General features: G+C 28.9%; 2 pseudogenes across 2 annotated transcripts; both read left to right on the top strand.

Moving 5' to 3' along the window:
- The first annotated feature begins 18,519 nt into the window (after positions 1-18,519).
- On the top strand, positions 18,520-21,599 carry LOC149886893 (uncharacterized; annotated as a pseudogene). Its single transcript, XR_016453529.1, has 2 exons — positions 18,520-21,204; positions 21,498-21,599. The product of XR_016453529.1 is annotated as an uncharacterized LOC149886893 (transcript).
- A 299-nt stretch (positions 21,600-21,898) lies between these two features.
- On the top strand, positions 21,899-23,878 carry LOC149886894 (uncharacterized; annotated as a pseudogene). Its single transcript, XR_016453531.1, has 3 exons — positions 21,899-22,419; positions 22,595-22,812; positions 23,712-23,878. The product of XR_016453531.1 is annotated as an uncharacterized LOC149886894 (transcript).
- The last annotated feature ends 2,913 nt before the right edge of the window (positions 23,879-26,791 follow it).

Below are 26,791 nucleotides of genomic sequence, written 5' to 3' on the forward strand. Positions count from 1 at the left end.
TTTAGAATTCATTTAAAGCAAATAATATATATTTTTAAATTTCAGATAAAGTTTTTATATCGTGCCAAAAAAATGTTGTGTGAATGCTTGTCACAATAATTATCAGAATTTATATATATATATATATATATATATATATATATATATATATATATATATATATATATATATATATATATATATATATATATATATATATATATATATATATATATAAATTCTGATAATTATTGTTAGCATTAGTGGCATCAGAAATGAATGATGAGTTGATGAATATCTTAGCTTTGAACCATTTCATAATGGAGTTAAGTGTAAAGTTTCTATTTTAACAATGAATCTAATGATAACTGTTGACACCTGGTCTAAGTTTGATAAGATACTTGACTTTTAAGTTCCTTATAAATGAACAATAAAAACGAAGTAATCATGCAACAAATTTCAGTTATGGAGCGAAAAAGTAATTGGAGATAAAGGTTATACATCAGGCATAGTTATATGCTCATTTTGCATATTTTTTATCATCAAGAGATATAAGGCAGGAAGGATGCATTTATATTCATTCTATGGACATGAGATCCATAACATTCTGCTTTTGGTGTTAGTTAAGGTTTCTATTTTACTTTGTAATATTTTTAGTTATTGTTGTTGTTTATTATCTTTGTTATGCTTTTAAGTTAATGCGGTTATGTTATGAAATTCCTCTGATCACTTATCATTTTTAAACCTGTTTATTACTTTTATTGTTTATTGCTTTTATTGTTTATTGCTTTTGTTAAAATTTTTCAATTCTTTGAATTAGTGTTGCTGTTTTTTATTTTTTTTATTGTAATTATTAATTACCATTAAATATTGTTGTTGGTGTTGTTGTTGTTGTTTTGCTGTTTTTTTTGTTTGGATTGTGGTGGATTAAGAATTCCAACAGATATTTCTTGCCAATGGACATTTTCAAGTTATTTTGTTAACATTTTTAAATTGAGCTTGCATTTTTTTAAAAATATTTTTATTCAAGTTTTGTTATTTTTCATCATAATTAAAAATATCATAATAAAATCTATTGTATTTTTATTGCTTAAAATATAGGGGTATGGATGTTATTTAAAGTTATACTAATGCTATTAACATAAAATGGTTATTACTACTTTGAAATTTCTGTGATGCTATTAACTATTTTTGTTCTTTTTTAGAAAACTTAGAAAAATAAATAAAAATTTTGTGCCAACACTAACATGGCATGTCACATGTTATTGCATGTAAAGGTTAAATTTTGTTATGAGTATTACAGTTTTTATGAAAAAAAAAAAAGAAGGTTAAGAGTATTGTTTGTAAATATATATTTTGTTTACTTGGAATCTTTTAAAATTTTCTCCCATCATTTTTAAAGTTTTTGTCTGCACACGTTTATTGTTTGCAGATATGCTTCTTTTTTATGTATGTGTATGTGGCAATAAGTGCTTTATAGTTGGTTTATCAATGTGTTTATATAATAATGTAAAGTGTTTTTTTATTGTTTGTGTATGTCTTAATATGTGTTATATAATCGTTTTAAAAATGTGTTTAAATATGTATATAAGGTATTTATTTATTTAATTATATGTTTAACCTTACATACATATTTAAACACATTATTGTGTCTATAGTTGGTACTTATGTTTATATTATGTTGTTTCCGTGTTTCCAAAGTGCTGTGAATTGGTAGACATCTACCTAAAAATCAATTAGTATATTTTAGTGAAGGAGCAGAACAAATGGCTTTAGATTATGCAGCTCAGCGTGATACACACCTAACGGCATGGTTTAAGTTGAATATTGAAAATGAAAGAGCACACTGCTATTTGTATGTAGACATTCCTTATCACTTTATATTTGATGATAAACATTGGAAATGGAAAGTTAGACAAAGGGGTGGTAATAAGGTGATAGTAAGAATGTATAGAGTTAATCCAACTGGAGAATTGTTTTTTCTCAGGCAGTTGCTTTTGCAAGCAAAAGGAGCAACATCTTGGGAGGATGTGCATACTGTTAATGGTATTGTCCTTGAAATGTTTTGTGAAGCATGTGTTTTGAAAGGTCACTGATGAAAAGATGACACTGATTGGCAGAATACTCTTTCTGAGGCGATTTTAACACATACGCTAAAGCAAATTAGACAGTTGTTTTCAATTACTTTGACCTTTTGTGAACCTGACAATCCTTTACATCTCTGGAATACATGCAAAGCTTTTATGATGGAAGATTTCATTCACCGCTCAGTCCCACTTCTACTAGCTGAACAAGCTACTCTTGATCAAGTTGAACAGGTTATTAATCAAAGTGGTAAAACGCTGGCTGATTACACACTGCCTGTTATTGATGAGTTTATAAGCTTAAATCTAGAAAATTTTGATGGAAATGTTCAACAATCTATTGACGAAGCCAATCAAAAGAGACTGTTGCTTAATGTCAATCAATTAAATGTATGTAATGCTATCCTTGCTGCACTGAATGAGCAACCAAGTGTAGAAAACCAACATTCTAGATTGTTTTTCATGGATGGACCAGCTGGTAATGGAAAAACCTTTACTTATAATTATTTGATTGCTGAAACCATAAGTAGGGGCTTTAAGTCTGCTACAGCTGCATGGAGTGGCATAGCAGCAACTCTTCTTACAAATGGACCTACATGTAACTCCTAACTCTATACACAGGCATTTTTTAAGACAAGTTAGTTTGTTTTTGCTTGATGAAACATCCATGATACCTAAACATGTCTTAAATGCAATTGATAGGTTGTTAAAAGATATTTGCAACAACAACTTTCCATTCGGAGGAAAAATCATTCTTTTTGGTGGTGACTTTAGGCTAATTCTGCCTGTTGTGAAAAGAGAACAACCAGCTGAAATAGTAGAATCATGTATAAAATGTTCTTTGCATTGGCAATGGGTGCAGAAGTTTGCATTAACTGAAAATATGAGAGTACAAGATGGGGAAGTTGAATTTTTCCTATGGCTACTAAAACTTGGGAATGGAACAATACCTGTCAAAGAGGAGGATTCTTTTAAAGGATGCATTTAGATACCAAATCCATGCTTTATTAGAGAAAATGAATCAATTGTTGAAAAAAATTTTTGGAGATGCTGATCAAAATGGTTATTCTAAGCGTGTGATTTTAAAACCAATTAATGTTAATTCATTATCAATCAATGAAGAAGTGCTTGAATGTCTGCCGGGTGAGGTCAAAATTTTTTCAAGTGCTGATCAAATTGATACTGATGACCTTAATGAAAGAAATAACTTTCCTGTTGAAATTTTGAAGAGCTTAACTCCTTCAGGTATGCCACCTCATTGTTTAAAATTGAAAATTGGTTGTGTAATTATGCTACTTAGAAATATAGATCTCAAAGCTGGGTTATGCAATGGTACTCGAATGAAAGTTTGTGCTCTTCAAAATAATTATATTGATGCAGAGGTTTTGACAGGTGTTTGTGGTGGTAAACAGGTTTTTGTTCCTCGAATTCAGTTGGCTCCATCAGATTTTAAATTACCTTTTGTTCTGAACGTTGTCAGTTTCCTGTCAGATTGGTTTATTCAATGACAATTAAAAGTCAAGGTCAAACATTTGATAGAGTTGGGGTATATCTCAAAAAATCGTGTTTCTCTCATGGATAAATGTATCAGTCATTTAATATTGTTATAAAGTGTGTTTATATGTGTTATATAAAACCACATTTGTTTATAGCTGTATATATGTTTAAATTATGTTGTTTCCATGTTTTCAAAGTGATGTGACTTGGCATTATGTTGAGCAAAATTGATAACCTTGCCAGCCAAGCGGTGTACTTATAGCAGAGGTATGACTTGGCAACATTTAGTGCCAGGCGGAGTTACTGCTTTAGAGCTAGGTTGTGTTGTCTAGCCTTTTTTAAATATTCTGGAAATGCATAATAATGTCTGTTAATGTTTGGCGAAATGTGTATGAGAGTATGCAACCTTGATCTTTAAATCTATGGTGTTTTAATGTCCTAAATTTGAAGTAATTGAATAACTAATATTGAGCATAAAAACAAATATACTTTTATGTATTTATATGTTTAGTAAAAAGATAAATATAGTTAACTTTAAATTGGTTTCCTAATTTTGCCTTTCATATTTTAATTTGTTTTGTTATTTTCGCTGGATTTTAGGATCAAGGGTGTAAATACTCTATTGTTATGTGTTATTGTTGTGATGTTTTGTGTTGATATTCATTTTTAACAATAGACACCTTCATGTTGGTGACTATTGTTAAAAATGAATAATAGGTAGTTTCATTATTGGAACTTTTTTTTATTTACTAAAAGCCAAGACAACATTATGCTAAAAATGCAATTTATATCTTAATTTGATTTTTTTTTATTATTATTTTTTTTAATATAGTATTGTTAATCCTTTTGTACTTCAAAATAGATTTTATAGTTACATTTTAGATAAATATTTATATTAACTTCCATGTCAAAATAGGTTACTATAATAGGTAAATCGATTTTCAGCTTTTATGTGGTGGTTTTTTTTTTGTTTTTTTTTTTTTTGTTGTTGTTGTAATTATAGTATCATAATTTCTTTTTTTTTTTCTTTAAGATTTACAATTGACGCATTTATACGATTTATAAAAAGAAACCTGATTACCTTTTATTGTAAATTTTTGTCAGTTAAAATGATATAAATATATGCAATTAGTTCAATTTTTTATTAAATTCTCTCTATTTTATGCCTAATAATTTGTTGTATGGAACTTAGGGGATCTTTTTAAACGAATGGTGAATATTGTAGTTTTGTGCATTTGTCAAATATCGTGTTTAGTAAGTGTTTATGTAGGTGTTTAACTAATTAATTAGCTCAGTTTGCATTTGCAACAATTAATTAGCTCAGTTTGCATTTGCAAATAGGTGTTTAACTAATTAATTAGCTCAGTTTGCATTTGCAACACTTTTGAGGAAATAAAAAATTCTTATATAAGTTAAATTCTTATATATATTAAAAAGCAAAAATTATTATACATGTAAATGATTGTTTTACATTTTATTATTCTGGTAAAAGGTCTTCATCAAAACCTTGATTACTCTTAATAAAAATAACTCTATTCTCCTGACTACCAATAAGGTAAAAACAGGGAAGGGAGGTCCTTTATGTAGTGTCAAAATATTTAAGAGAATTAAATTTCGAGTAACAAAAGGAATTTTTAGTAAATGGTAGCAAATTACTGTTTAATAAAAACTATTGAAACAAAGAGGCCATATATAAAAATGGTCAAGTTAGTGCCATATATAGTAAAGGTCAAATGTTCATTTATTTTTAATAAATTTGTTTAGTTGTGTGCATTTAACGTTTTAAAGACAATTTCCTTTTTTAAAGAAACATGTATCAAGAGGATACCAAAAAATTAATAACCCATGTATAATTTATGTTGGCTTTAAATTAATCTTATTAGTTAATGTTCCTGTTATAAAAAATATAACAAGAATTTAGCTTTACTTTTTCGTCAATTTAAAGCATGATGAAGTGTTGTTATTTTGTGTCAGTAACTAAAAATGTATTGTTTTGAACTTAGTAATGTCGAGGAAAATGGTTCTGCCTCACACTGATATGACCTATGTCAGTTGTAAATTACTCAAATAATGTCAAATAGTTGGGAAATTATTTTACCTCCGCATACTTTTTGAAAGACTAACTGATTTGAAGATATTGGATAAAAGATCTTTTTTTTTTTTTTTCTTAGAGTATTTACTGTGATACTACCCGAAATATTTTATTTCATTTGGGTAACACTTATAGGTTTCCTAAGGTCATAAATGTTTTACTATTACAGAAAATAAAGCAAGCATGTATAGTCTCTTGATAGTAATAATGTTTCAACACAGACTTTACTTGATTTTAATATCTATTCTTTGTATGTAGATTGGCATTTCGATTGTTTACTTCTAACAAGTTCATTAAAAAAAGTTTGAAAATTTGATAGTGTATTAATGTGTATTGGATTGTATGTCACTGTTACAATTACATTAAAGTTGTATTCAGTTAATTAAGGTAACACTTTTTCCGTTTGTGGACCCTTTTGTACTAACCAACAACCAATTTATCTAATTTAATAAAAATGTTTGTTTAAAGTTTTTTGATAACTTTAGTTATACTTAGAAGTAAATATTTGTAATGGAGATGATAAAGAAGTAGTTTTGTTTCAGAAAGATAGGATGGGATGATGCCTAAGGTTTTATACCCTCATTTGAGCTGCTGCACTGTTTTACATTAAGTCATCAAGAGAAAAAAAACACATTCACAAAATACACTTTTTTTTCCAATAAATTTGTAAGGTCTCACCGTTTCTTAATTTGGTGGAAAGAATGTCAGATAAGAGTGTAGAAAATGAATCTGCCAGTGTTGTGAACAGTATCTTTTGATACAGTACATTTCTTTTGCACAACTTTCCCATTCATATAGGAAGAACCAATATTTAGTGAATCTACCTTGAAGACCAAACAGTATAGCAAACACTTTCGGATCAGCACAAATTGACAATTGATAACGCATTTAAGAGATCTTTCAAGTTTTCATGTTACTATCAGTGCAACTGGTTAAGCTACTGCAACTGATGGTAACCATTATTTAGCACATTCTTGAGGCACTAACAAACTACCTCTACTTATCTGGATTATAATTTATAATTATTGCAGACAGTTAACCACATATGCTGATACAATTAGCAATATCATCTTCCTGGTCAAAGAAGGGAATTAGATTTTTATGAAGGTCATTTTATTGAGAATCGCTTGTATGAACATAATTTGCTAGGAGAGTCCACTGTTGTAATTTTGAACCTAAAGCTTTTGTCTAGTGTTTTGAAAGATCCATATCTCTTATTAGGTCATTCAACTTAGGAGATAATCTGAGTCATTTATGGGTGTTGACTTATCACTTCATGCTTAATGAGGTTTTTCCTTACTAGACTTAACTTAGACTTAACTGTTATTGTTTGTATAGATTTTGTTAAAAAGAGAAATTCTAAAAAGTCAAGCATAAAGTAGCTTTTATTTTTACAAATTTTAAACAAGTTTATCTCAGTTTATGTGGAGGGTCAGATCATTATATTTCAACCAATTTCAAAAAAACTTTGCGGGGTACCATCTCTGATTTTCCTGATTTTTACATATTATTAGCTACAGGATGTAAATAGGTTAAATGTGCAATTTAAGAGTTCCAAGTGCAATGATTGAGAAATTATAGCCTTACAGACACTCTCAGGTGGTCCCCCCACAGATTTTTGAATGGTAAAAAAACTTTAAAAACTCATAACGTTTTACTAACTTTCAACAAGTGACTCATTTTCTCTAGAACTGTTTTCTGGATATTTCTGTCTTAAAAACAGCAATTTTTCATTAGCTTGTATCATGTTAGAAAAAAACTATAACCTCCTCAACTGTGGAAAAATTCTGAAAAATGTTAGAAAAGGCAAAATGAAGTTAACCATAGTATTTTTCTATTCATCAACAAGTCGTTACATGTTAGTTTTATGATTAGCTACAATTGTCTGCAACAAATGGGCAAAATGTAAGTAGCTTGTAACATTTAAGAAATCATTTATATCTAAAAGTATATAGTCCACTCGACTAAAAAGTCCCATTTTCAGCCATAGGAGGATGGCTCGTAAACATTTCCAACAGTTTTTATTGATCTGATATAAACGGCAAATAAGGCCATTAGAAATGTTTTAATAATAATAAAGACATATAATAGAAATATTTTAATAAAAGTAACAACATATATTTATGTTGTTGTTGTTATTATTATTATTATTATTATTATTATTATTATTATTATTATTAATATTATTATTATTATTATTATTATTATTATTATTATTATTATTATTATTATTATTATTATTATTATTATTATTATTATTATTATTATTGTTATTATTATTATTATTATTATTATATTTTTAGTTCTGTTGTTATTATTATTATTTTGATTGTTATTTTTCTTGATATTATTGTTTTTCAATATTATTATTGTTTTTGTTTATATTATTACTATTTTTATTACTATTATTGTTATTATTATTACTTTTATCGTTTTTATTATTTTTATTATTATCATTGTTGTTATTTATATTATTGTTATATTTATTATTATTTATATTGTTAATTTTGTTTTTATTATTTTTAATAGTTTTATTTTTTGTTAAGTTTTTGTTCTATTCTTGCTAATATTGTTATAATTGTATTTTTCTTTTTTTTTGTTGATATTTTGTTTTAATTTATGTTTTTGTTATTATTTGTTTTATTTATGCTACATTTTTCCTAATATTTTTTTCCTCTTTTTTTTTACATTCTTGTTTATTTTTAAATTCTTTTCATTTTTTGCTTTGATCATTTTTTTTATTTTTATTTTTGTTCTTTTCATTATTGTTACATTCATTCTTGCTATCATTTTTTTGGTTACTAATTTTTTTGTCACCCTTTTTTTTATAATTATTTTCATTTCAATATATATATATTTTTTTCACATAAGATTTATTATTTTGGTTATTTTTATTTATATTGTTATTCTTTTTATTATTGTTAATGTTTTCCTTTTTGTTTTATCAATATTATATGTTTTATTGAAGTTCAATTGTTGAAATATATCTGAAATACTTTTTATAAAAGGAGTGAATTAACTTACATTTTAGTTTTCAAATGTATTTTATTAAGTTTTAAGTTTTAAATAGTTTTGTTGCTCTTGAATGCATTTTTACTATTGCAAGTCATTAAATGCTTACTTCCGTAGATAAGTTTCGAAAAAGCCACTAATGTGTTTTAAGCTTTTTAAAATTGTCCCCCCACCCTCCCTCTGAAATTGGTCCTGGTGATACCTTTGTGTAAAGTATAAGCAAATCAACATTAATTTTTTGTATTTCTATTTTCTTTAAAGAAACATATACTTGAGTTAACAATTGTAGAGATGAAATTGTAAAACAAATAACATTAAAATTTGTTAAGAAAATAATGTGGTTAGCAAATATGAAAGAAAAATATATTCAATAAGAATTTCATGTGGTTATCATTAGCAATTCTATTGCAAATATTTTGAGAGAAAAATAAAAAAGTGTTGCAATCCTTTTGAAATGCAAAAGGAAAAGGAAAATGACTTCTGTAAAAGTTAATCTAACATTTATTATTGTTACAGCAGATCTCTAATAGGAATAAAATGAGAAATGTTTTTTGGAGACTTATAATAGCTGTTAAGATTTCAGTTACTTTTAAAACTTATCTAAACTTGCTTTTTTTTGGGGGGGAACTTAAAGAATTAATTCATTTCAATAGTGTATCTTTAATATTCTAGAAATATCTTTGGGTAAACTACAACCACATGTTTTTTTCATTTTATTTTTTGTCAATTAGAGCTTGACATGTAAAATTTCGGACAAACTTTTGGCAAGTTGTGAAAAAAAAAAAATTATTGTGAGCGAAAACGTAATCCTAAATTATTTTTCTTGCTTCAATTGTCGCTTTTCCTATCAAAGCATGCAAGTCCAACAATGCGCCAGACAACTCAAAAAAAAATAAGAAAACAACTCACTGAGTTTGAAAATGACCAAACTGTGGCATGGCTTGAAAGTGGATACATTGACCATGAAATTGGAAAAAAATTGAATCGATGGTGCACTACAATTCGAAGATTTTTGTTCAAGTATTATTTGACAGGAAGTTTTAAACGCAAAGAAGGGAGCGGAAGAAGTTGTAAAACAACTGCCAGAGAGGACAAATTAACTATAAGAGAGGTTCGAAAGAATAGAAAGATAACAGCAGCTGAAATAAAGAGAAATTTTAAACTGGATGTTGACGAATGGACGGTTTTTTGAAGGATCCATTCTATTGGAAAATTTAAATCTTACTGAAGCGTTAAAAAACCAATTATTTCTGAAAGTAACCGGAAAAAAAGACTTCAATGGGCAAAGCAATATCAGAATTGGACAATCGAACAAGGGGAAAATGTTTTATGGAGTGAAAAATGTTTTATGGCTTCACCACAAAGTATTAGTTTGTGGTGAAGCCGTAAAACATTTTTTGTTTTTTGTCTATTTTGTTATTTCAATAAAAATTCTCATATTTTCATCTTTTTTTTCTTTTTTTTTTTTCTATCTAAGAATCAATGCACCAAATAAAAATTTTTTGTTTATTTTTTTCTATATCAGTTGTAGAAATTTAGTTTAGTTCACTTGCATGTCTATTTAGTTTTTTTTGTTGGACACTTTAAGTACATACATAAATCAGCAAAATGCAAAACTTCTCATGAATGCAATTATTTTGAATAAAAGTTGTAAGGATTCTATTCCTGTAATTGTTTGTTCGGTTAGAAATGCTGTATGCTGCACCAATATGACCAATGTCCAGGTATTCAAGAAGATGTTTAGTACAAGAGTCTATAGGCAATTAGCTAAGAAAAGTTGTTCAAAGTATTCAAGCAATAGCAGACCACTGACTATGCAACACTTGTGTTGCAAATACTGCCACTCAATAAATTCAATGACTTCTTTTGCAGTAGCATTGAAACCTTTACCACAAAATCATATATTACAAAAACACAAAGTAAATACTTAAAAAAACTGCAAAGAAAATCTTAAGCGAAAGAAATGAATAATTTTAGAAGATTTTGCTGAAAATTATCAATATGTTGTCCAGGATGAGGTTAAAAGTTGTCACTGGAGCAAAAGTTAGTTGTCACATTTTTTCAATTGCACTTTACTTTATAGAGAAAAACTTTCTCAATCAAAAATCTTTTTGTTACTTTTCAGAAAATGCTGATCACAACACAGGGTTTTTTTTACAAAATTTAAGAATATAAAATTATATATGATAGATAACTCAAACTTATGGTCTTATTTATTGTTTAAAATGTTTTTTTAAGAAAGTTTTCATAATATTTTTTCTTAAAAATTATGAAGATAATCTAGCAAACAGGTTTGTTGTCTTAACTCTTTTTAAAAAAGATGATCTGCTTTTTTTTATTATTTTATTTCTATATCAACATTCTATGTACATTTTGATAATTAAATTAATCATAACCTATTGCTTTTTGTTACTTGTCTTTATGGCCTCAGTGTGGGAAAGACTGGAAAAAAAAAGAAACCTTAATATATTGATATAGTTCTTTTATGAAATACATTAATGGGTAGTTCTTTAAAAACTTTTGTAACATCATACTTTGAAAAAATGCTGTAAAACATTTTTTTTCTTTAACTAGCAGTATTGCAGTTAGTAAAAAAACTTCAATTAAGCCAAGTGATTATACTACTCTTTGCCAACTAAAATTTACAAAATTATTCGAAGAAACAAACTAACAAGTTATTGTTGAAGAAGGATTAGTATAAATGCAAAAGAAAAATGCTTAACATAATACAATTAAAAGTGTTCTTAAGTTTAGAGTTGTAGTTTTCTATCTGCTGAACCTTCATATTTCATTTTGGATAAACTCTGAAAAGTATGAAAATTGTATATTATTCATAAACTTTTGTAATATCTTGTCACACTGAAAATATTTTGTTAAAAGATATGTTAATTTTAAAGATTTCGTTTTTTTTTTTCCTAAGAATTCTTTTATCTCAAAGCATTGTTTTTCTAGTGTTAAAGTATGTCTCATTTTGACCCTCAGCTTAAGAAATATGTGACAGTTTTACAAATTAAGAAAATGCTAGTATCTGTGTATTAAGGTGATTTGTACAAAAACTGTCTTGTTATTAAGGTAAAAACAATTTACATTCATCAAGTAATTCAAAGCTGAATTACTGTAATGCTTTGAAGAATTACGTTTAATTTAAACTTTCAGACATTAGGATGCATTTTTTGTGTTGCTAGCTACCTAATACATTACATTAACAAGCTTGTTATTATTTTACTATCTCATGAACAAAGGTTTTCTAGCATAATATTAGTTATTTAAGTTATTGGTAATGGGTAGTATTGTTAGTAATATTACTATCTCTTGTCTAGGTTTATTTCTGTAATTAACTTTTATGTGTCAGCATTTTTAGTTAGGGGTATTAAAACCTTGCCAAAACTAACATGTTTGCCTAGGAGTTTTTGTAATTAAACTTAATGTTTGTTTGCATTTTTCAAAAAGGACTATTCAAACCTTACCAAAGCTGACATAATTGCCTCCGGCTTACTTTTTTAGTGGTAACTTTTACTAATTTGTAATTATTTATTCAGAATGATATCTGACTAAAACTTGTTTTCATTGTAATTTTTTGCAATATATTAGGTGAAAACCTAATTAGAAAGGAATTTTGGAAGTTGCACAGTGAAACAGATTCACCCAATGGTTGTTTGTTTTGTGCAGAGTTCCTTTTTTTTCATTTTTATGAACTTGTTTGCTTATTGTATTCAAATAGCTGCTTTTAAATCATCCTTTTTTATTTAGTGGTTCTTGTAAACTTGTCATCAGATAGATCTAAAAATTTTATGTCACACCTAAAAGTACTCTTTAAGTGTGTCATAAAATACTGTAACTTTTTTTTTTTTTTTTTTTTTTTTTGTTCTTAATCAATGTAACTTTCTTTTTTTCTGACTCTGTAGAATTATGTAAAGTTGACTTGGTCATGTGAAAGTTGTAAACAATTTTAGATAACATTTAAAAAAATATTTTGAATGTACTTTATCTTTTTCACTATACATTATGAAATATTGTGTCAAATTTGATATTAATGTTGTCTATACTCCTTTGCAAGTAATCTCTACCCAGAAGGCAGTAACTTTTGTACAGAATCTGGATGTCTTTTGCTGTTTTATGCCTGCATTATTACTAGGATAATACTACTGAATATTTGAACTTTAGACAAAATAAATTAACACTGTTATTGATGCTTGTCATTAAAAACTAGAAACAATGGAAAACAAGTATAGATATAGTAAAATTTTGAAAATATAAGAAAAACTTTGCCTTTCAAATTAATACTTATTTGATGGCTAATGGAAGTGCTATATCAGTTTGTAGAATCAATTTATTGACCAATAAGTAAAAACAATCAATTTTTTGCTGAATTAAATGAATGAAATAAACTTGAAATATATTTTAATATTATAGGGTAATGAGATATTGTCTTTAGCGCCACCAATTGTTAAATGATGAAAACTGTATTCCACTACAGAAATTAATATTCTTCTTACATAACTTTAAGCTTTGAATTTCTGCAGCTGAAGTGACTATTATGTTTTAATAACTAAATGTTTCTAAACCTAACTTTTTTTAGGCAGCTGGAGCTGATCTAACCAAAGAATGATTCAAAATGGTAACCATACGGTAATTAATTATTGAAATTAAGCAAAGTAGTTGTAAAGATCTTAACAGTTTTTTTATCTTTCTTATAAATTGTTACTTTAATTTGTTTTTAGGTTTAAGTAGTGAGTATTTGATAAATTTGCATTTAGTTAGTTAAATTGTTTAAACAGTTTCTACAACCTTTAAATTTTTTTTTTTGTATATAGCTTTCTTTAATACATAAGCTTTTTTTTCTTCTTCAGCAAATGATATCTAGTAAGATATCTGGAAGACCCTATTTTGATGAGATTCTTCATTCATCTTTTCTTAGTTGTTTGACTTAAGTGAGGGAATAAGTATAACTGCCAATATAACAGACCGTGTACGGGTTCTTAAAAAAGTGACTAATTTGAGATCAATTTTTGTTTGTCAAATTTGTTTTAAGCAAACCTCAGGTTATGGTCAAATAATATCAGTTCTTGTTAAGTTACAAGTACTAACACTCACAAAAGTATTTAATTACTATTGTAGTTTTGATTAGAAAAATTTCATTGATCATTCCATTCAAAAACAGACTTTGACCATTATATACAGCTGTACCTGGAAGAAAACTTTTAAATTACTTTTGAATAATGAAGACTATGTATTGGCTAGTGTGGGTTGCCCAGCCGTATATGTATGGGCTAGTGTGGGTTGCCCAGCCTGGGTTCAGTGAGGTTTTTGTGTCGGTTTCAATGCGGGTCCCGTGTTGATATCCCAAACAATATTGTATTATGGCGCAAATAAAAAACAACTTCATTTCACTTTTCTTAAACAATGATTAGAGACTGATAGCAGTTTAAAATGTTGTGAATTTAGTTTGTGTACTTATATATAAATTTATTTATAGGAAATTTTTTATAATACTTTCTATTTTATTATAATTTATGTACTCACTAGAATGATCATTGTATATGAATCAAATTATTTTTAGAATCTGTCAGATAATCTGATAAAACATGTTTACAATTTGTAATCAAGCATTCGTGTTTCATCAAATATATTTGATTATAATCTGTTGTATGTGTCATCAGATAACCATAGTCATCTAATGAAATATGCAACAAATTATCTGATGCAACACAAATGAATAATGGAGGATCAATTCAAGTATGAAACACAAATGTGTAATGATGATCACGATGTTACCATTTACGTTTAGATCTGTCAGATTTTGATTATGATTTCTTTTATATATATATATATATATATATATATATATATATATATATATATATATATATATATATATATATGTATATGTATATGTATATATTAGGGTGTCCCAAAAATATGAAGTTTTAAAATATTGATGTCTCACCCCATTAAATATGTCTGTATGGTCACAGTGGTTTACCTGCCAAATTTTAGCCCATTTGGACAATGTTTAGAGTTCCCCTAAGGGGTCGAATGTTTCTGATTTTGGCGTTTGATTGTTCGCTACCAACTTTTGATACAGTGTTATATGATATGATTATAAATGTTTTATGATTTGTTTATACAAATGAAACAAAATATATAATTGTGAAAAAATATATGAATCTGCAATGCCTTTTATTTTTTAATTTCAAAAATTAGGTCAAAAATGATTGAAAAACAAGATTTTATTGAATTTCAGTTCGCTTGAATATTAATTAATAAGCATTTATGTAGGTTATGCAAATAATTCAAATTTTAGCTAGCAGATCACGATTATATTCTGCAAAGTTTTTCCTATGCTGTTCAACTACTTGAAGCAAAAATTGTTTCTGCCCTTCTTCTTTAGTGATGGTTTCATTGAAATGATGTACCAACGCTACTCCCCGTTCTGCAGAGTCATTGATACAAACCAGATTCCTTACAAACACTGCTGCAACTTGGAAAGAAGGAGTATCTGACCAGTTTTCAACAGGTACATCAAGAAAACTGGCATCAATATTGGATGTTTCAAAAAATGTTTTAGACGCACGCAAATTGTCAAAACTTTGTGGTAGTGTTTTCATCAGATGTGGGCCTCGATCTGCTTGTATTGTGCGGACAAGATCAGTCTTTTCTTTGTCAGACAGGAGAGATGAAAAAAGAGCAAGAGTTGCCAATTCTGGACTCTGCATCGTCGTAGTCATGCAAACGCTGTATCAACAAAATATCATTCACAGGTGCATCAGCAGTGAGCCTGCATGAAAACCATGACTGAAGATAAACACGAATGATAAATCGATTCAAACGTTGAACACCTTGTAATTCTTGAGCCGTTAAGTTAAAAATGGTTTTGTTTACGGTGAATAATAGTTCAATTTTTAATGCGTAGATGGTTTTTGCCATCCATCGTGCCCTGTGCAGAGCACCAGGTTTGCGAATGGCTACATCAACCTGCAGCCCAACCATTTGTGCAGCAAGAAGTAGAAACTCTAAATAGTCATCTCGTGAATGTCTGATCTCAAGTTGACATTTGATGAATGCTTTAATTGCATCTGAAACAATTATCAAAGGGGTTGATCTGGCTTCTGATGTGTGATTCATTTCTGTCCATTTTTCACGAAACCTTTTGAAAAATAAAATTTCTGGTCCAGTGGATGGTCCAAGACAAACATTGAATACATTGGTAAGCAGCTCATCAAACATATGATGACAGCAAGCCATCCATAATAAATTATGTCCCGTGGCTTTTTCTAGAAGAGCGCAAGCTCCATTGAGTTTTCCAGTATTGGAAGCTGTCGTGTCAAAGCACATGCCAATAACCATTGATTCACACTTCCAAGATTTTATATGTTCATGAACTGCATCAGCAGCTACTCGTCCTGATCCAGATGCTAACTTTGGAACTCCAAGAAGTTTTGTAGTGCCATCGACAAGTGATGAGAGCAGGACAGGTAACCGATCTACGTTGACCACACCAGTAACATCGGTCAAAAGTTTCCCATCCCAATGAACAATGGATTTTGAGGGAACATAATTTTCTTTTTTAAGAGCTGCAGCTTGTTGATGACGGCGCTGACGATGTCTATGCATTGTACTCTTGGAAAATATTGTCTCTGATATCGGAACACCAGCTTCGTTGAATGCCGATGCAAGAATCATAGTTGACTTTCTAATGCTGGTATTTGTCCTAGTCAGCACAGCTGCAACTTTGGGAAATATAATGTCTCTGCGATGTCTGCGTTGTGTTGTAGAATTTGTTTTACTTGAGCATGCTGAATGTACAAGAAATTCTTCATCAGATTTATCATCTTCATTAGAATCATGGCAAACGGATGATGTTGTTGAATGTGTTGCACTGTCCAGTTGTTGGTCTGCAGCTGACTCTGCAGTTGATGATAACCCACTCCGCCCACGGTAAACAATTTTTGATACAGCATCTTTTGCTGCATTATCAACATTTCTGATAAATTGTTTTTGACATTTAGCAACTCGTTTTTCTTTAACCATAAGTTTTTTGTCCACAGACCCAATCGATCCCGTTCTTGATTGTTGTTGTAATTTCAAAAACTGTCTGTCTTCATCAGTTTTTATTAACTGTTCAGAGTTGGCATAGCTGATGTCAAAAAGTTGACTCAACTTATTTGTGTATTCTTTTTGGTTCATTTGATCAGTAGAGTTATTTCTCTTACGATGCTTCATCAAACGAACTTGGTCAACATACAGATCTTTAATTTTCTGTAATATGTGATGTTTTTGTTGTACAGGCAGTCTTGATTTTACCCAAAATGGGAGCAGTTGCTCGTGCACTTGTTGTGCAGCTTTATTAATGTTTAGCTTCTGTACACGGTGATAGAATACAAAATTTTTCATGACATCTTGGCCTGAAGGGAGGCGAGCACCTGAGATGGTTTCTTTTGGAAAGCCGATAAGCCATATGTTGTTATTGCTTCTGGTTACTGTAGATTTAGCCATACCCTAAAAAAATAATACAAGTACCAATGACTGTCATTGGTACTTGTATTATTTTTTTATATAAGTGTTATTAAGTATAAGTAGTTTAATATTGTATTTAAATATTTTAATATATTTTAGAAATATTTGGAGAATACAACTAAAAAATGATTACATAATTGTTATATTATTAGTACAATAATTAACAAACTTACAAATTGTTGCTGTATTTCTTGTTTTTTTCACCAATTTATATACAATAAAACATGAGCAAATTGTGTTTACTAAAAATAAAAGAAAAAAAAATTGCCACTTGGTCATGTGACAATAGCACTGCAGCAAATAAAAATAAGTAAAAGTAAAATTTGTTTCTAAACTTTTGTTAAAAATAGCGAGTTGACTGGTCAAAAATATACATTTTTTGCATTCTCTAATTAAGATTATCATTCTGTAGGTAATTGTTAATAATATTTTAAACTCTAATTAATGTCAGCAGTGAGATAATTAAACTAGTTTGCATTTCTAGCTTTATTTCACTCATTTTGTGCATATTGTTTAAGATTATTAATATGGATTTTGAATTAACTCGATAGTAAAATTTTAAAAGCCCTTGGGGGACCTCTAAAATTTGTTCAAATGAGCTGTAACTTCACCAATTTAATTATTGTACCCAAGAGACACTTTTCAGAGGGTGAGACATCACTATTTAAAAAAAAAAAAATTTTCCGTGCATTTCTGGGACACCCTATATACATCTATGACATGTCTTAACTAATGGATATATATATGTATATATATATGTATATATATATATATATATATATATATATATATATATATATATATATATATATATATATATATATATATATATATATACATACATATATATATCCATTAGTTAAGACATGTCATAGATACCTCAACTACTGTAATTTGTCAAACATTTGGAATATGTTGACACTATTGTAAGCCATTACAAAAAAAATTCATTAGAAGTGATAGCTTCTGTATTTTTACATTTTGAATGGAACTATTATTATTTTATAGGTTTGTTGTTTTTCAAAAGAAACTTTTTTTCTTATCTACATTTAGATATTAATTCCAATTTTTTATTTAATAAACATTCTTGGTTTTGCATGTGTCGTTATTTCAAATCTTTTGGAAATGTCATTATATGCAGGTGCTCTTTTAAGAATGGACCAGTTCAATATAAAATCATTAACTTTTTAAATCTTTCAGTTCCCATATGTATTTTGACAGCATAGTGTCTTTTAAATGCTTTTGTTTTTAAAATATTTTTGGGGTGTTCTTTTGTTTTTTATTTATGTTATATTTTTTTAAACAACAGTTAAATTTTAAGTAAAGTTAAACATTATAATGGCAACATCTAATGATGATTTCAAGTTGTGTTCAGATAGAACAAAACGAAGAAGAATTAATTCAAAGATTTCAATAATAGTAACAGAGCTATGTATGAAAAATGAGAATTGTGCTAGTATTTCCATGTTAGATAGAACTATGAACAATATAAATTTTAGTAAATCAAGAAAAAAAATTAATCAGAATGCAAATGTTCATGAAATGCAAATTGAACCTATATCTAATTTTGATAGGTTAAGTTCTCAAAGCAAGTTTTCAGAAAAGTTTTCTGATAGTATTGATAATAAATCTAGTGTTGATCTTGATTATAGTAAGGACGATTGGAAAACTGATGAAATTGATGAAAAAAAAATAAGTGATGATGCCAATGATAACTATAACTGCAATGGCTGTACACTGAAAAACAAGTTGCGAGGTTGGGCAATAACTTACCGTATATCACATTCAACTTTAAAAAGTTTATTGCACATATTGAGTCCATCACTCCAATCTTTCTGATGACTCAAGAACTCTTTTAAGCACTCAGCGAACTGTAGATATTAAGCATATTGCTGCTGGAGAATATTTTAACTTTGGGGTGCAGTATTGGCTGCGTATTATTTTTAAATTAAATCAGCCTGATTCTATAGTTGACCTTTTGCATATTCATAATAGTATTGATGGTATACCGCTGTTCAATAGCAATTCAATTTCTCTTTGGCCAATTCTTTGTTCACTGAAATAGTGTCTATTAAGTGGACCTTTTCCCATTGCAATTTACAGTAGTACAAAAAAACCTACACCTCTTGATGAATATCTGAATGATTTTGTTTCAGAAATCAAGAGTTTAAAGCAACATGGTTTTCTCTTTAATTGTAAAACTTACATAGTGAAGATTGATGCCATAATATGTGATGCACCAGCAAGGGCTTTTATTAAATGTATTAGGCCTCACTCTGCTTATAACTCATGTGAGAGATGCATGCAGCGTGGCAAATGGTGTAACAAAGTGACACTGTCCAATTTAGAAGCACCACCAATTACAAACCTAACCTTTACTGAGCGCCATTATTCTGACCATCATGTAGGTTCTTCGCCTATTGAGCAGGTAGGTTGTGGTATGATTACAGAATTTTCTTTGGAATATATGCACCTTGTGTGTTTAGATGTGATGCGCAGGCTTTTATTTCAATGGATTCATGGACCACGTGGGGATTGTAAGCTATCTCAGTTACAGTTATCTATGATATCTAACAACTTAGCAATTATGCATAAACACATCTCCAGAGAGTTTACAAGAAAACCACGATCTCTTTCAAAATATAAAAAATGGAAAGCTACTGAATTAAGACAATTTTTATTGTACACTGGGCCTGTTGTCTTAAAAACTATTTTAAAAGACACAATATATTCAAACTTCCTTGGTTTATCTGTTGCCATAAGGATATTGCTGAACCCAAATTTATTGTCAAAAATTATTGCCTATGCTGAACAACTCTTAAAATACTTTGTGGTTACATTTTATAAGTTGTATGGTGAAAATCAACTTGTATATAATATTCACTCTTTAATACATTTGCCCAGTGATGCTAAACATTATGGTGTTCTTGATAAGGTATTTGCGTTTCAATATGAAAGTTACCTTGGGAGATTAAAAAAGTTAGTTCATAAGCCTCAAAGTCCAACTGGTCAAATAGTTCGCCGAATTAATGAAGGGCACTGCAACATCAATGAGAGCATTTCCAATAAAAATGAGCCAATGTTGAAGAGAATTCATTTAGATGGTCCTATACCTGTTGATTACTGTTCTTATTTCTAGTTCAAACAATACCATGGGTATTTTATCTCCACATCCATTGAAGACAATTGCTTTCAGATTGAAAGTAAGTTAGGAATTGTAAAGAATATTTTGCACAATTCTACCTTTGCTGAAACCATTAATGCTTAAGTTGTATTTGAAGAATTTGAAGATGCTGAACTATTTTTTTCAGATCCAGTTAGTTCAATTTCACTTTCAATATATTTTGTGACCAAACTTACTGGAATTAGATGAACATTTCCTGTTGCTAGTTTGCTGACAAAGTATCTTCTACTTCCATTTAAACAAGGATTTGTTGCTTTACCACAATTGCATTTATCTTAACTTTGAAAATATTTTTTTCAAGTCAATTTAATATTTCTATAGTTTACAAAAGAAAGTAATTTATTACTTATACAACTTTAATATTACACTTTCTTTTGGTGGTGCTTTGAGTGATTTTTTTTGTTTAGAACTTGTGAATGTACAAGTTGTTACTCCATCAATAAATAAATATTTAAAAATTTTACTTTGATAAGTTTAGTTGCGATATTAATTTGTAATATTTTTATTTGGTTATAAAAAAGTTAAAGAATGGTGAGTGTTATGACTACATGTCTATTAACATTGATTACTAAATTTCAGCTGATGCAGTTTTGATTTTACTACACTAAAATGTATGCAATTGTTGAATATGTTAAGACTAAAGAGATTGATTAAAGTTTTTTGTAAATTGGATGGTTGATAGAAATAAGCAGAATTTTAAAAGTTTAATTAAAGATAAAGCTGCATTAAATTTTTACTATCCACCAGTAAATGCAGCAAGTAAAGTGTCAAATGGCAAAAAAATATGAAGTAACCCAGAAGAAGGCTTTTATACAAAATGCGAGTTCTTGGAACTGCAAGTTAGTACTGTTGTTTTTAGAGATCCTTCTCTGAAATCCTGTCTTTCTCTTAATAAGACTTTAGAGCTTCTTAAGGGACTCTGAATTAGTCATCAATAAAATGGTTTTGCAATGGTAAAAAGGAGAGCACTCTTTTCTCCCATTTCTATTACATTAAGAGTGGTCTTCATGTTTGCAAAAAAAAAAATAAATAAAAATTGTTTAGAGCATAATACTTAGCTATTGGCGTGTAAAGTATTTCACAGACATTGCATTTAATCAATGAAATGTACACCAAATATAATTTGTTCTAGACACTCTTAAAAGCGCAAATGAAAAAAAAAAAACAGGCTGAAGACACATCTAATGTTGACTATGACACAGATGATTAAAATAACTGTAGAAATTTGGAAACCAAAAAATTAGGTTAGAGAATTCAAGTATAATTTGTTTCACTCATGTTCAGAGTTAAAATAAATGTAAATACATATTAATTTTTTAAATTTAATTTTAACTGCAGAAAAATTGTTTTCTGATTTACAGATCATTTTAGGATTTTTCATTCAAATTATTTTTAGCCTGCTGTCTATTGTTTCGATAATAAAATCAATTAATAAAATTTTTTAGTTTAATTTATAATAATATTTGAAAATAATAATTTTCTCTTTTGTTTACAAAAAGAAAACATTCTTTTGACTAAGAAAATGATGTTGTTGATGATGAAATAGAAGACTCTTATCAAGAAAACAGATTGATTACGTAAAAAAATTAAATCTATAATGTCCTAAATTGTTTATCTAAGATTATGAGACACCAAAAAATTATAAATAAATAAAATAGTATTATGGAATGGTTTTTGTTACTTTTATCATCTCATATTTTCAGATATGAAGGTTTTTTAATAAATGGCAGGTGTGGTTCTTGGTTCTTTAACAGATGGATTGCCGTAGTAATAGTTTTAAATGTGAATATAGTTGGTAAATCTAGTACATTTATACCTATTTTGTTATCTTGTTGTTTCAGAAATACAAGCATCTCTATGGTTACAAAACCAACATCATCTCAACACTTAAGGACAATACAATCAAGCTCATGCTCATCTTTGTCTCAAAATGTGCCTACCACAATCCAGTACCTCTGATTACCAGCCTAATGTAATGTAACCTGATATGTTACCCAGTCATTCAAAAAGTATAATGGAAACATCAGCTCAGGTGTTAAATTCGATAAACTCAAGTAAGCTTGTTTTTTAAAGTTACTTAGTTTCATGATTACTAATTTAAAAAAAAAAATTGAAGTAATTCAAATTATTGAAATAGTGAGGTTATAACTTAGATTTTGAAATTGAGTTTGTGACTGTATTGTATAATAAATTGTAGAGTATAAAACCAATATTTTACATATGATTTAGCTGTTCTTATAAAGAGGTTATTAACAACTCTTGAAGAAGTAAAAGAAACTCAAAAGACTCATTCTGTCATGCTACAATCTATTATGCGACAAATAAATATACCTCAGTTGGAAAATGATAATGAGTTGCAAAATGACATTCACTTTCCCCTTTCTAATATCAAAGAAGTTAATGATTTGGAGGAGCAGCTAAAAGTTCAATCAATAAAGAGAACACTGGTGAGTATTTTATTTTCCATGTTTAACAACATTATTTTTCATAACTTCATGGCTTATTTTATGTTTTATAAAATAAATAAGTAATGTGTAAACTAAATGTTTTATAATTATACCCTAACCCATGTCCTGGTCATGATGTTTAACTGATCCTATATTGGCCCAGGTGAGGTTCTTTAGCTGTGGTAAGGTACCTAGTTAACTTAGCTGTGGTAAGGTATCAAAGTTTTCCATCTCCTAGGAAATGGAAAGCTTTGAGATTAAACCCCAATTTAATTGAGGAGTTTGTAAATTTTGAATGTTAATCCTCCTAGTGGTAGTGCTACAATAAAAATACTTAGTCTTGATCTCCAAAATATGTTAACGCTAGGAAACGCATCCGGTTATAAAACGTTGTTTGAACTCTTCCATAATGTCATATGTAGGTAAGAAAATGGTATTATGGAAACCCATAATACCATTTTCTTACCTACATATGACATTATGGAAGCTCCTTAAATGATGCCATTAAAAGAATGGTGGAATTCATTCTCTCCAATAACTTTCCAGATTGCCCAGAAAGATACAGAGTCTTACAGAGTCTTCCAATAACCTTGAAAGACTGTGTACTCTTTCTGGACAATCTGGAAAGGTTTGTTCAAACTGGAAATATTTAAAGTAGTCTTATGCTATTCACATAATAATCTTGAAACGTGTGTAATTTAAATGTTTTTTCTGTGAGCTTTGTCCTGTAAAATATTTTTAATAAAGTTTGTGTATTAATACACAAACTTTATTAAAAAATCTCATACCAGCAACTGCTGGTATGGAAATTTTAAGCACTTAATCTAAACGGTCAAATCGAAACGTGTTTGTGTATATATATATATATATATATATAAATTCTTCTTTTGTTCGTTTAGGAAAAAGAAATGCATTAACAACTATTGCAATCCAAAAGGAGATCGAAGGCGAATTCCGCAGGTGGTTCGCTAACGTCTGAGACCAGGACCAAGACAGCCGAAAAAAAAAAGGATCTGCATCATCTTCATATTCTTTATTATCAGAAATATAGTTAGACTTCAATATATATTTGACTATTAATTAAAGTATAAAGTATAACAGGTTTACTAAGTTTCAAATACATGTGTGTGGTCATACAGGCCGTAGATTGGTTCCAAGATGCACAAGTTAAGCTTAACAAACGCTCTTTGTGGGTCACATTCCATGCAGTTCCCGTGCGGGCCCCTTCCAAAAATATTCTCTTGTGGTTCCCGTGCGGGCCCCCTGAACAAAACCTCTGTTGATCCACTTCATCGCATCGATTATATTTATTTATAATCGATGCGATGAAGTGGACCATTTAAATCACGACTGAAAGATCCCAAACCGTTATTTGCCCCACCAGGTTTAACTGTTGGCATTTGATACTTAGGAGCAAGTCTTTCATCTTTCGGACGTCTCATGTACTTGATACCATTGCTACCAAACGTAAAAAACTTTGATTCTTTATTAAATAAGACTTTTGACCATTATTTGGAAGTCCAATGCATATGATCTTTTGCGAATTTCAATTAAGCTGAGCGATTATTTAATAAAATTAATTGTTTCTTGGCAGGACGATGACCAAACAAATTATGCTGATGCAGGCAACATTTTGTAGTATCTACGCTGCACTTAACAACACATTTATTGCTCGAAATGCTATTTAATTCGACAGCACTTTTGTGGGGATCTTTTTACCAAAATTCTGTTTTGATGTTCTGTAGTTATCTTTGGCCTGCCTGAACGATGCTTGTTTTCAAGTGTCTTTTGGTTTCTATATCTCTTAACTAGCACGCTAATTGTTGATTTAGCCACATAAAGCTCAGAAATTTGCTTATAAGGAACCTTCTCTACAGCACTTTTTATTAGATTTTTCTTTTCTCTTGACGATTACTTTGATTTTCCCATTATTTTTTAAATTCAAGTTAAGTTAAATATTATATCCAATAAAATAATTTTAGCATAAATACATTTTTCTTAATGAAACTTTAATTTCCTTAATGTAGGTACGTGAAAGCGTTTGTAACTGTAAAAAAAAAACCAATTGCAATAAACTTACAACACTCTACTTCTCAAATATTATCTAAGTCAATATAAAATTCTAAAAAAAAGACGAGAAAAATCCATCCTTACGACACCTACCTCGAGCACGCGCTAAAAAAATGGTCACAGATTTTATCTTTAAAATCGGTGCCGTAAATCGCAGATGCGCGCGTACCTACTTAATGGGGTATGGAATTGTTAATAAACTTTTGCACGGTTATGTTTTCAATAAAATTTTTATTTCTTCCTTCCATTACAGGTTATCATTTTTTTCAATAAATCATACTATATAATCACATTAAAATCACATTATAGGAATAATTATTAAAAATTTCATTCATTTTTAGTTAAAAGTCAAAAAATTATGGCGAAAAAACTTGAAAAAGTTAGCTGTTTATAAACTTTTGCACGCTACTGTATGTATATTTTTTAAAGATACCTTTACTGTAGCACACCTGATAGGAAAATTTATTTGATGTTTCCAGTTGTTGCTTTTTGAATCTGGAGCCTAAAGTTTTGCAATTAAATTTACTCCAAAAATTACAAATTTTAGTTTGTATAGATTTGCAGAGGTCTTTTATCAAGTTGAAATCAATGCTTCCGTTATACCCAGCAAGCACACAACGTTGAAACTACGTTGAAATAACGTTGAAATAACGTTGATCAACGTCGATCAACGTTATTTCAACGTTGTTTCAACGTTGTGTGCTTGCTGGGTAGCTGCTTATTAATAAGCACTTTTGACATTTTGTTTTATATGTTGATGAACCTTTTAGTAACAATAGCTAAAACAACATATTTTTTAATTTAAAATGTAAATGTTCATTTAATATGATGTGAAGTGATAAAATGAGAATAATCTGTATGATCAAAATGCTGTATGATCTGTATGATCAAAATGCTGAAATGGGAACAGGAAATGATGAACAACTCGTTGGAAATGTCAAAATTTGATTTTTATTATTTCCTAAAGTTTTTGATATCGAATCATGATCAATACTCTGTTTAACTCCCATTTGCATAAATTTGTACGCACAGGTGATCTTTTTAAGGTTTGAAACTTGCATATGCAAGGTTATGTCTCTGACATATTTTGTGTTTTCATAGAATTTTTGGTTTTTGCCAACAAAGATAAATAACTAATATACTAACGAACTTTTGAATTAGCAAATTAAGACACCGGAAATAAGACACCGGAAATAAGACACCGGAAATGCTTTTCGTTAAGTAAATTAGTTCTTGACTTACTTGATTTATTTAGGTTCTAAAGCCATTTCGTAATAGATGAATGTATAACATGACGTAGATGTGTTGTTTTTCAATCTCATATTAATTAACACATCTTCAGCTTGAAAAACGGGACTTTTCTTTTCTAGTTTAAATACATAAACCTGTAAAGGGTACAAAATAAATAGAATAAATGGTAATAGTCTTCGTTCCTTCTTCATACGTTTTAGAAAACAGTAATTTCCAGTTAAATGTGATAAGAGTTATTCCAGCACTGTGTTACTGAACTTAGAGGTTCAGCCGTTTTAACAGGCCACAAGCTGTGTACATAATGCTGGGCGGGTCTCTTTTTAACTCATTTCTTTAATTTTTTTTATTGTTGTGTGCTGAGTGAATTATATGATTAATGGAGCTCTTTTTTCAATTTATGGCATACTTCCTTTCCTTTAGTTTAAACCGCGAGTACGCTTATTCGTGGCAATTCTCGTGATATGGAATTATACCGTTATAAAAACCTCTCTCTATGTAATTACTGTTGTCTGAAACATGAGGTGAATTCTCAGATAAAAGAAGTTTTCTAATAATCTTACATTTTATTAGCCTATCAATAAAATAACTAACTCTTTTGAAACATAACAGAGGCGTCTCAGTGAATTTTGTAGAAAAACAAATGCGACGGCATTATGCA

Source organism: Hydra viridissima, unplaced genomic scaffold (genome assembly GCF_058129835.1).
Source record: "Hydra viridissima isolate aposymbiotic clone 2 unplaced genomic scaffold, HvirCarnegie_v1 scaffold_6, whole genome shotgun sequence".
Taxonomy (NCBI): Eukaryota; Metazoa; Cnidaria; class Hydrozoa; order Anthoathecata; family Hydridae; genus Hydra; species Hydra viridissima.